This window comes from Chiloscyllium plagiosum, chromosome 6 (genome assembly GCF_004010195.1).
Source record: "Chiloscyllium plagiosum isolate BGI_BamShark_2017 chromosome 6, ASM401019v2, whole genome shotgun sequence".
Classification (NCBI taxonomy): domain Eukaryota; kingdom Metazoa; phylum Chordata; class Chondrichthyes; order Orectolobiformes; family Hemiscylliidae; genus Chiloscyllium; species Chiloscyllium plagiosum.
Genome location: NC_057715.1, coordinates 51447007 through 51459099, shown reverse-complemented (window position 1 = coordinate 51459099; position 12093 = coordinate 51447007).

Genomic DNA, 12093 nt, shown 5'->3' with positions numbered 1-12093 from the left:
GAAGTGCTTCGCAGGAGGCTCCCAAGCACTGAAGATGTCGCCTAGCCAGGGGACGAAACGTTTGCAACAAAAACTTCCAGCTCGGCGAACAGAACCACAACAACGAGCACCCGAGCTACAAATCTTCGCACAAACTTTGAAAACTGATTGTAATTTGCGGTTTGCTTTTTAGAATTCTGAAGCTGTAAAGTTTGCTCACCTCTACTATAACACATTCTTAGTTTGTCAGTCTATTATACTCTGCATTGAAACAATACACTATTAATTTTTTTCAATTAAGATTTTAAGTTTTGTTAAATGCTGCTTGTTAAATGCTGCTTGCTTTACTGCTTTCAAGCTTTTAAATTCTGTCCCTTGTAATACTATCCCTCTGTGCTGTTTACAGTATTTCCCTGCCTTTTGTATGAATCTAAATGGCGTCTTCCTGCCTTTTTCTCATATTCCCTCCTGCACCAAGTTGGAATATATTTCTGCTTCTTCACTGACAAACCCACCATTAATGGTCAATGCATTTACATGCTACAAAATTCTGAATGAAGTTTTCTGGCTGTGATCCTATTAAATCTCCCCACTTAAATCACTCATGGTTAAGTTATTGAGTCCTGCCCCTAATAAATCTTAAGGGGCAAAGCTTCTGATCACATATTGGAAACAGCTGGCCGCAGAAGTTGGCATAAAAAAATACAAACTTCATTTTACATTGGATCTCCTGCCTAGATTCTGCTTTCGGCAGGTCCCTAGATGAGACATTTCCGCTTGGCATATGAGGAAAAGGCCATACCTCCAAATGATGCAACTGCTGAAGGGAATGCTTACTTCCTCTCTCAAGATGCAGAGGAATATCTGGGAGACAGTGACAATGAGTTAGAGCATTATTTAGATGTGATGTCATTAAGGACAGGTAAACTGCTAGACCTGGTGGGTAAATGATGAATAAGCTGAGAGAATAGGGCTGTATGTCTAACAGGGTGTTAGCTATGTGCCATGTTCAGCATAAGTTTGTCAGTGCTGGGCCATTGCGGTGTCTGTAAAGGGCAATGCCAGATTACTAACTCTTGGCAGGGCTCACATGACCTTTAAAAGGTAGAGTGGCTGTCAAGGATGTTGGTTCTTTCTCAGATATCAGGTCAGTGGTGAGTTGTTCTGGGAGTGGCAAGTGATAGGACGGGAATGGCAGAAAGGCATCATTGGGGTAAGGGATGTAATTTATGAGGTGAGTTTCATAAGATCTAGTGAGATCTCTTGTGAGGCCACATAGCGAGAAATCACTCAATGAAACTGACAAAAAGTCCTAAAACAAAAATGTAAGATTCAGACCATTGTTTATGTCTTCACATGGCATGACCATCACTTATTATAATGTCATATGACCTAGGTAAGACATAGCAGTGTAGTATCTTTCCATGAACCTAAGTATTTGTGCACACATCTCAAACCTATACGTTTTAACTTATTTCAAGTTGTGATACCAGCCTGCATGCTTGTTGATCATGCTTGTGTTCCATTTTCTCCCTTACTTCCACCAGTGTGATGTGCGCATACAGTTCAATGATTAGAATAAGGGAGGGAAGAAATGTGTCTAACTTCCAAACATAAGAACTTCCAGTAAGAGTAAAGCATTGTCAGAGGAGCAGCACATATATTTGACATGATTATCCGAAAATCTTCCAAATTGCTTTGGACTTAATGTTTATGGATTTTATGGTATGGACAGTGCAGTATGAGAGACAGTATGACTGAGGATGGTGAGGAGAAACAATAATATGCTGAACACCTAATTTCTTGTAATATCTGGGAAAGGTGTACTTATACTGTAGACCATTGTTGAACACAGTTTGCTGAGGTGCATATACTGAACATACTGAATATGAAAGTCAACAACTACTGCACTGTTGGAACATTTTTTTGTCTCACAAAAAAGAGAATTTGGTAAACTAGTCAGTCAGCAGAATGCAATAATGTCTGTGAACAAGGAAACTATCAGTTGCACTCTTGCATGACAGCTCAAAAGGAAACTCATATGGAATGAGAAGTTCTCTTGGTGGTTGAATTGATAGAATGAACATGTCACACAATTTGATGTAGTGATTGATCTCCTTATTAGTATGGAGGCAATAGATGAAGCTACGTGACAATTTCTTGATATTTTTCATGATTTGGAGATGTCAAATCTCTCTTCATTGGGGAGTTCTGCCACTCCAGTAACAAATCTGGTAAATATTCATTACAATCCTTCTTTGGCAAGATTATCTTTCAGCAGCTAAGGAGACCAAAACTACACAAAATTCTCCAGGTAAGATCTAACCAAACTCCTATAAAATTGAAGCAAGACTTCACTGCTCCGGTACTTAAATCATCATGGAATGAAGGTGAACATTTCTTCGGCCTTCCCAATAGTTTTCTGTATCTACAGTATCTAGTTTGTTAGCTTCCAGTGGCTTATCAGCAAGTGATATCCACACTTCCAGGTTTACACCATTTACAAAGATACTCTGCACATCTTTTCCTCCCATCAAAGCAGATAACCTCACATTTTCTATATCATATTCCTTCTGCCATGTTCTTGCCTATTCACTAAGCCTGTCCTAATTCTCCTGAACTGAAAATGTGTTGCTGGAAAAGCGTAGCAGGTCAGGCAGCATCCAGGGAACAGGAGAATCGACGTTTCGGGCATAAGCCCTTCTTCAGGAATGAGGAAAGTTTGTCCAGCAGGCTAAGATAAAAGGTAGGGAGGAGGGACTTGGGGGAGGGGCATCGGAAATGTGATAGGTGGAAAGAGGTCAAGGTGAGGGTGATAGGTCAGACTGGGGTGGGGGCGGAGAGGTCAGGAAGAAGATTGCAGGTTAGGAAGGCGGTGCTGAGTTTGATGGATTTGACTGAGACAAGGTGGGGGGATGGGAAATGAGGAAACTGGTGAAATCTGAGTTCATCCCTTGTGGTTGGAGGGTTCCTAGGCGGAAGATGAGGTGTTCTTCCTCCAACCGTCGTTTTGTTGTGGTCTGGCGATGGAGGAGTCCAACGACCTGCATATCCTTGGTGGAGTGGGAGGGGGAATTGAAATGTTGAGCCACAGGGTGGTTGGGTTGGTTGGTCCGGGTGTCCCAGAGGTGTTCTCTGAAACGCTCCGCAAGTAGCCGCTCCTGAAGCCAGTTTTTATCTTCCTCATAACACACAATATCACTTAGCAGATTTGGAAATAATACATTAAGTCTCCACCTTCAAATCAAATGAAACCTTTTGTGAACAGCTGTAGCCGAGGTACTGATTCTTGTGGTGCTCCACTCATCTTAATCTGCCAGTATGAAAATGACTCATCTATTTCGAATTTTTTTTATATGTTTGCCAATCCTTAATTCACATTAGTACATTATTTCCTATTTATGTGCTTTTATTTTACATACCAATTTCCTCTGGACTACCTTATCAAAGTCCTCTGGAAATCCAACATGTTATTTCCATCAACTCCCATTTATCATTTTTGTTAGGAATTCCTTCAAAACAGTCCTTGTTCATAAAACATGATTTTCCACTTCCAAATAGATGTTGACTATGCCCAATCAGATCATTTTTATTGAATAGCCCATTTCTTAATACACTTTCACATCAATAAATACAAAGGCACTTTCAATCATCACATCTGATCAAATGCCATTTGAGATGTAGGACCTGGTTACATGCCTACCATATAAAAGTTAAGTACTCTCTTTATCTATCCCAAGGAGGATAGAAGTTATATTGGTAAGGAACTACTTGTCTTTGAGAAACAGCCTGGAGAGCAGCAGATTTTAAATATCTTTCAATACTTACATTCATGAGCATAGCCAAGATTCAGCACTTTAATGAGGAGATCACTGGAGGTCAAAGATAACATCATAGCCTTGTAATAGATCCTTGCCTTTTTTTATATTCCACACTTGTGGCCATCTTGTATGTATGTTTATATAGGCTTGCGTGAATGTACACTTCTCTGAAGGCAAAGGCTCATTCCACTGACGTAATTAACAAAGAAGCACACATTTATTCAAGGATGGGTGATGACTCATGTTCAGTTACGATCCAAATGCAATCGCAAAGTGCAAGTACATCAACCTTGCTGACGCACACCAAAAATAACATTATTATTCTCACTGAGTCCAAAATGTGTTGGCAATCATTTTTCTTCCCTTTGAACATTTGAGGTTTGTTCCAAGATGGCATACGACTCAGGATGCAGTCCCATGAGGGAGTTCCAGGGTCCACTTGACTAATAAAACTCTTACCAACACATCCTTCATTTATCTCTGTGTAATTATCTCTGTCATCCCCTTCAACTTTCAGGCCCCCTATATTTTCATCTGATCCTTTCATTTAGTAGTCAGTACACCCAACTTTCCTCCTCCCTTTATTATATTACTTTGAAATAAGTGCAGTGCTGACTTGCAAAAACACCCTTCCTGCAGTACCCCATATTCTCCCATGCTATATCAGATCACACTGTTATATTGGATTCCCCCCTTTCACTGTCACTATTACCTCAGTGTCACAGCATAATGCATTTTATCTGACACTTAAGTTTCTCATTTTCCCTAACACAGGGTGAATCACTCCTGATAACCATCACTTGATGTTTACTGCTCAAAGACCCAGAACTAGCCTTGGCCCATCCCTGGCCTGACATACAAGGCTAACACAGAAAAACTGCACCCCAGCTCCCTAACCGTCCTAACTGTGATAGCCAGACTAGTTGGATTTGATCTGCAAGTCTAACTGTGATTCAAACCCCATAATTTGATTACACCAAGTATTCAACTGACCACTGCTCAATCTATTAAGTCAGAAGTCACATGACAACAGGTTTATTTGAAATCACAAGCTTACAGAGCACTGCTCCTTCCTCAGGTGAAGCAGGAAGGGTAGCCTTCTTGACCATTCTATCCATCTGTACAGCCACCTTCAGGGTATAATGTGTCTGAACTCCCAAATCTCTCTGCTCATCAACTTTTCCCAAGGCTCTTCAGTTTACAGTATAGTTCGCAAATAGTTATTGGTGACCAAAAATACACATGTTGCATTCATCATATTACCTACATCACAAACTCATTCAGATCCTGTTTAGTAAAATCATTGTTAGCCCTATTGGGAGCTGAATAACTGGCACATTCAAAAAAGATAGCTCAAAGTTTTATTGTGTTGGAAAGTTTTTGAGAATGAAAATGCTTCATGATTGATCCTTAAGATTAGATCATGAAAAATTATAGTACTACCAAGGATCATAAAATAATCTGTAGTATTTGCAGAATAGCAAACCACTGAAGATGCTGGCGATCTGAAATAAAAACCGAAAACACTGGAGAAACTGCCAGCATCTGTAGAGAAGGAAATGGAGTTAACATTTAAAGTCCAATATGATTCTTCTTGAGAACTAAGTTTTGCATGTGGTTTTTGATCTTTGTTATGGACACAGTCTCATTGGATTTATATATTTCAGTTACAACATGCCCTCATTATATCACAAAAATCAGAAAAAGCTTAACCGGATAAGTCCGATGTAGAGAAACACATGTCATGTTCATTACAGGAAAATAAAGGAAGTTAATGCTAATCATTCTCTTTGATTTCTAAAATGAATAGTAATTTTGATGTATTCCTTTGATGTTCAGATTAAGTAAATTGCATGTATTAATATTGAAATTTATGAAATCCTAATGGAGAAATGCAGCACTGAAAATAGAAGTGACTGGGCTATTGCAAAAGATGAAATCTAAATGAATGCGCCTTTTAATTACAGTGACATGCCAGCATATAAATTGAGTCATTTGATTCCAAACTCACTGAAATGATAAATTAATTAAATGTTTGCAATATAGTTTGTTAAGTGGTATCTTTTTCTTAACACTAGGTAATATATTTTGCTTTCGCTGTTTACTCATTTCATTTGCATAATTGTATTTAGTTTCCCAATTTAATGAGTAAAGCTCAATCACACTGCTTAAGGATTTGAAATAACACAGGAACGTGCACATATGATATACCATTTGTTTCGGTTACGGAACAGAAGACGTGCCAAACAATACAGAAAACAAGGTAAAGTATAAAATCAAAGTACACTGTAGACTAACTATTACCACTGGTTAAGGATTCTAGAACTAGTGGGAATAATCTGAGAATTAGGATCAGACCATTCTGCAAAGATGTTAAGGAAAGCACAAAGTGTGGTAAAGATTTGGAACTATTGCACAATTGGCAGTTGATGCTATCAGTTGAATCTCTGATGCAAAGAAGCTAAAGTTTAGGTTCTAATTTTAACCAAAATTAGCGTCCAATTACACCAGAGTCTGAATTAGGCTTGGCATTCAGTTCACAAGGTATGATCAAGCTAAGAATGTTCAATAGAAATGCATTAAGGATTTCTATAGCAGTGCCAATAGTAGTGTACAACAGTACTTCATTGGTTGGAAAGTATTAAGACATCAGACGATTATGAAAACCATATGTAAATGCAAGTCTTTGTTTATTTTTTCTAACCTTGTCTAGTCACTACTTGCACAATAAGAGTCATGCTGTCACATGCAACAGCATAGATGGAATGGGGCTGAAATTACAGTTCCGTTTCTCTGGAGGAGCCTGACCATTCTTGCTGGAATGCATCTTCTGATTCATTTGGTGGAATCTGCTCAGCTCCTGAACAATGTGGATATTTTTGAGTGATGTTAGTGAGCATCCAGAGATCTATTTGCATGTACTAATTATACCATTACTATGTAATCTCACCTCTTATAGAAAAATCTTGTAAGAAAGGCACTATACAATAATCATGGGATCTTCACTGTGCAGATGGAGTGGGAAAAACAGATTGGTTACAGATCTCTGAAAAAAGGAATTTGTAGAATGTCCACGAGATTTATTTTGAAGTAGCTTGTGATAGAAACCACGAGGGAACTGGATTTGGTGATGTGTAATGAGGCAGACTTGATTAGCAAGCTTGAGCTGAAGAAATCCTCAACAGGTTATAATATGATTAAATTCTCCCTGCAGTTTGAGAGAGAGAAACTTGAATCAAGATATATAAGATTATTAAAGGATTGGACACTTTAGAGGCAGGAAGCACGTTTCCATTAATGGGTGAGTCTAGGACCAGAGAACCCAGCTTAAAAATAAAGGGTAGGCCATTTAGAATAGAGTTGAGGAGAAACTTCTTCATCCAGAGAGTGGGGGGTATATGGAATGCTCTGCCCCAGAAGGCTGTGGAGGCCAAGCCTCTGGGTACTTTCAAGAAAGAGATGGATAGAGCTCTGAAGGATAGTGGAATCAAGGGTTATGGGGATAAGGCAGGAACAAGATACTGATTGAGGATGATCAGCCATGATCATAATAAATGTTGGTGCTGGCTTGAAGGGCCAAATGGCCTACTCCTGCACCTATTGTCTATTGACTGGAAAATGGCTATTGTAACACCATTGTACAGGAAGGGAGGGACAAGCTATAGACCAGTTAGCCTGGCCCTGGTCATTTGTAAGATTTTAGAGTTCATTATTAAGGATAAGATTGTGGAGTATTTGGAAGTACATGATAAAATAGAATCGTGTCAGCATGGCTTCATCAAGACGATGTCATGCCTGATAAATCTGTCAGAATTCATTCAGGAAGTAATAGGTGAGCTAGATAAAGGACAGCCAGTGGACGTGATCTATTTCAAGTTCTAGAAGGCTTTTGACAAGATGAGATAGGAGAACTTCACATTCAACAACCAGATATATGAACAAATCAACGGAACACCCATGGGATCACCAATCTCGGGACTCATAGCAGAGGCAGTTATGCAAAGGTTAGAACAAACAGTCCTACCACAAATTCAACCCAAACTCTGGATCAGATATGTCGATGACACGTTTGTAATCATTAAAAACACGGAAATAGAAAAAACACACCGGATCACCAGCGTCACACTCACAGGAATCCGATTCACGAGAGAAGAAGAAAAGGATAGCCAACTCCCATTCCTAGACGTGATGGTACAGAGAACACCAAACGGAGTGATCATTGAGTGTCATGTTAATTTGACCTATTTAGATAACAAGAATGCAGACAGATTAAATGGTGGCTGTCAACTGCATTAACATGAATCCATCGTGAACAGTTCTGAGACCATCCAGTTTGTATCTGATCAAAATGGGTTCATTTTAAAGTTTGTGCGAAGATTTGTAGCTTGGGTGCTCGTTGTTGTGGTTCTGTTCGCCGTGCTGGAAGTTTTTGTTGCAAACGTTTCGTCCTCTGGCTAGGCGACATCATCAGTGCTTGGGAGCCTGCTGCGAAGCGCTTCTTTGATGTTTCCTTCGGTGTTTATAGTGGTCTGTCCCTGCCGCTTCCGGTTGTCAGTTTCAGCTGTCCGCTGTGGTGGTTGGTATATTGGGTCCAGGTCGATGTGTTTGTTGATGGAATTTGTGGATGAATGTCCATCAACAAACACATCGACCTGGACCCAATATACCAACCACTACAGCGGACAGCTGAAACTGACAACCAGAAGCGGCAGGGACAGACCACTATAAACACCGGAGGAAACATCAAAGAAGCGCTTCGCAGGAGGCTCCCAAGCACTGAGGATGTCGCCTAGCCAGGGGACGAAACGTTTGCAACAAAAACTTCCAGCTCGGCGAACAGAATCACACAATAAATAGAGATGTAGGCTATTTTCTAAATGGAGTAAAGGCTGCAGAAATCTGAAGCAAGAAGGCTGTATAAGGCTCTGGTCAAACTACATTTGGAATATCGAGAAGAGTTTTGGGCTTCCTCTCTAAAGAAAGACATGCTGGTGTTGGGGGGGATCCAGGGGAGGTTTACAAGAATGGTCTCGGGGATGAAGGGTTTGTCATATAAGAAGTAGCTGAGGATAGTAGGTCTGTACTCAATGGAGTTTAGAAGGATGAGGGGGAAGGACAGAGGATTGTGGAAACCAAGTCATTGAATGCATTTATGACAGAGAATGATAGTTCTTGATTGGCAAGGGTATTGAGGGTTACATGGAGAAGACAAGAAAATGGAGGTGAGAAATATATCAGCTATAATCGAATAGTGGAGCAGACGTGACGAGACAAATGGCCTAACTTATTGAATCCCTATAGTGCGGAAAGAGGCCATTCAGGCTGTACCAAATTTTTGTAGACCATCCCACCCAGATCCAACCCCCTACCATGTCCCCTTGACCTTGCATTTTCCACAGCTAATTCATCCAGCCCATGGACATCTTTGGACTGTGGGAGAAAACCAGAACACTCAGCAGAAAATGCATGCAGATACAGCTGAATGTGCAAATTCCATGCAGAACACCCAAGGCTGGACTCAAACCTGGGTCCCTGGCACTTTGAGGCAGGTGCTAACAACAGAGCCACTGTGCCATCCACTCCTATATTTTCTGGAAGTGCGACAGTGAGTATAATGCAAACAGTTTGGCACATGTGATGATCTCAGTTGAACAGCAGGCAGTGTGCTCCATGTGAGGTATGATTATGAGTCTTGCACCTTCAAGCAGTGTTGGCTAGCTTTAAGTGATGTGAGTCTTTACAGTAACCTGTCTCCCTGTTGAAATATACAGCTACTCAGCTACATTGTAATGCTGAGTGTTAATTTGAAGATGGATAAAAGGAAATAATAATTATGGATAGGTATAGGTCATCCAGCCCTTCAAATTTACTACACCATTCATTCAAATCATGGCTCATCTACTTTATCTCGATTCTACCACACTATCCCTGTAGCTCTTAATGTTTTTAGTACAGAGAAATCTAATGATCTCAGTCTTGAACATAGCTAATTACTTAACCCCACAGCCCTGAGCAGAGGATTTCAAAAAGATTTACCAAATTCTGAGGGAAGGAACTCATCTTTAACACAGTCCTAAATTTTCTGCTCTTTCTCCTGACAAGATATCCCCTGGCATATACTCACCAGCTAAAGAAATGCCCTTTCTACATCTATATGTTTTTATGAGATAATCTCTCCTAAATTGCGAGCATAAAAACTCCATAAATCCAGTCTATTTAATCTCTCCTCATGGAACTCTTTCTCCATCCCAGGAGTAAGTGTGCTGAACCTTGGTTTCACTCCGTTTAATGACAAACATACGATCTTTCCTTAGGTAAGGAGATCAAACCACATTATTATTCCAGATGTGGTTTCACCAAGGCTCTACATAATTGCAATAAGATATCTTTATTCCTACCCTCAAATCTATATTCGAATAGATGCAGATTAAATTGCACATTTTGATTCCGTTCTTCAGTTTTGGGTGAAAACAAATTTTTAGCAATAAGCATTTAGCAACAGTAAAGAATGAAATGCTGTCAATGAGAATATTGGAGAAAATAATTCTAGGAGATAACCATAACAAGATGACTGAATGGATGTGTTTTTGGTGAGGGGGTACAGATAATACAGGTTAAATTTCTCATCTCCACCTTGCCATCCATCTGCCAAGTTCAGCCCGCTGATCAAGAGGATGGGTGGATACTGAACTGAGCAGCCTGTCCACTGTATGTAAGAGAGACAAGATCAATCAAGTCAGGTGCAGCAAACATTCCTAAGAATGAAGTGCCAGTCTGGTGAAGCTAAAACACAAGATTAATACTGAATGTTAAACAGCAGAAGCAATAGAAAGAGCTAAACAATCACGTAACCAATGGACCTGACTAAAGTTAGTATTACACCATATCCAATTGTGAATGATTAAGGAAAAGTGAAAAACAGGAGGGAGATTCTCCATGCGCATTTCCATTCACAATGATGATACAGCCTGGTTTATATAGTGGAAAAGGTGAAGCTAAAGCAGTTTCAACCATAAGTGATGATGTACCTTTCTCTTCCCCTGAGGATCCCCCCATTACAGATGTCAATTATTCAGCCAATTCAATTGATATTATGTACAATCTAGAAATGGTGAAGTACACTAGGTATACCATTTGCTATTGCTTCTGGTCTCATCCCAGCTGTAGTGCTGAAAGCTTGTGCTCCAGAGCTAGCCAAATCCCTGCTATTCCTCTAAGCAAGCTGTTCTGGTACAATTACAACCCCAGCACCTACTTGACAATGAGGAGAATTGCTCAGTTATATTAGAGAGCTATCCAAGAGAGGATGGCAGAAAGACTTCACTGAGGAGCATTCTAATATGAGTTGGCTCAGTTACTATGACTGATCAGTAGAGTAAGGAAGGACCTGGTGTCCATGAATGGTAAGCTCCAAACATTACACTACTGTTGTACATCTATCCTTCTCTCCTCTTCTAACCTAAAGACAAAAAAAGAGAGGAGAGAGAGATTAAGATAGGTGGTCCAGAAGTCAATTATGGCCTAGAGGGTATTTGGTCTATTTGTAAGGTTTAGGAAGTTAAATGCGGACAGGGCCCGTGAGGAATATAAAGAAAGCAGGAAACTCAAGTAGGGAATTAGGAGAGCAAGAGGGGACCATGAAATGACCTTGACAAGTAGGGTTAAAACAAAGGGATAACTAGAGAGAAGGTAGGACAACTCTGGGATATAGGAGGAAACTTGTACTTGGAAGCAGAGGATGTAGATAAGATCCTAAATGAGTACTTTGTGTCAGATTCACAAGGAGAAGGACCTGGAGGATAGTGAGATTTGTGTGGAGCATGCTAATATGTTATAGCATTTTGAGATCAAGAAAGAGTGGTGTTGGTTCTCTTGATGAGCATCAAGGTGGATAGGTTCCCATGGCCTGATGGTATCAATCCCAGATTATTCAAAGAAGCAAGAGAGTGGATTATTGGTGCCTTGACCAAGGTCTTTGTATCCTCATTAGCTACTGGAGAGGTCCCAGAGGACTGGCAAGTAGCTAATTTGTTCCTCTGTTCAAGAAGGGAACTAGGGACAATCCAGGAAACTATAGACCAGTGAGTCTCACATCAGTGATGGAAATGTTATTGAAGAGAATTCTTAAGGATAGGATTTACATGCATTTGGAAAAGCATGGCCTAATTAAGGACAGTCAGCATGGCTTTATGTGGGGCAAGTCACATCCTACTAATTTGATTGTATTTTCCAAGAAGGTGACAAAGGTGATTAATGAGGTAGAGCAGTGGATGTTGTCTACATGGATGTTAGT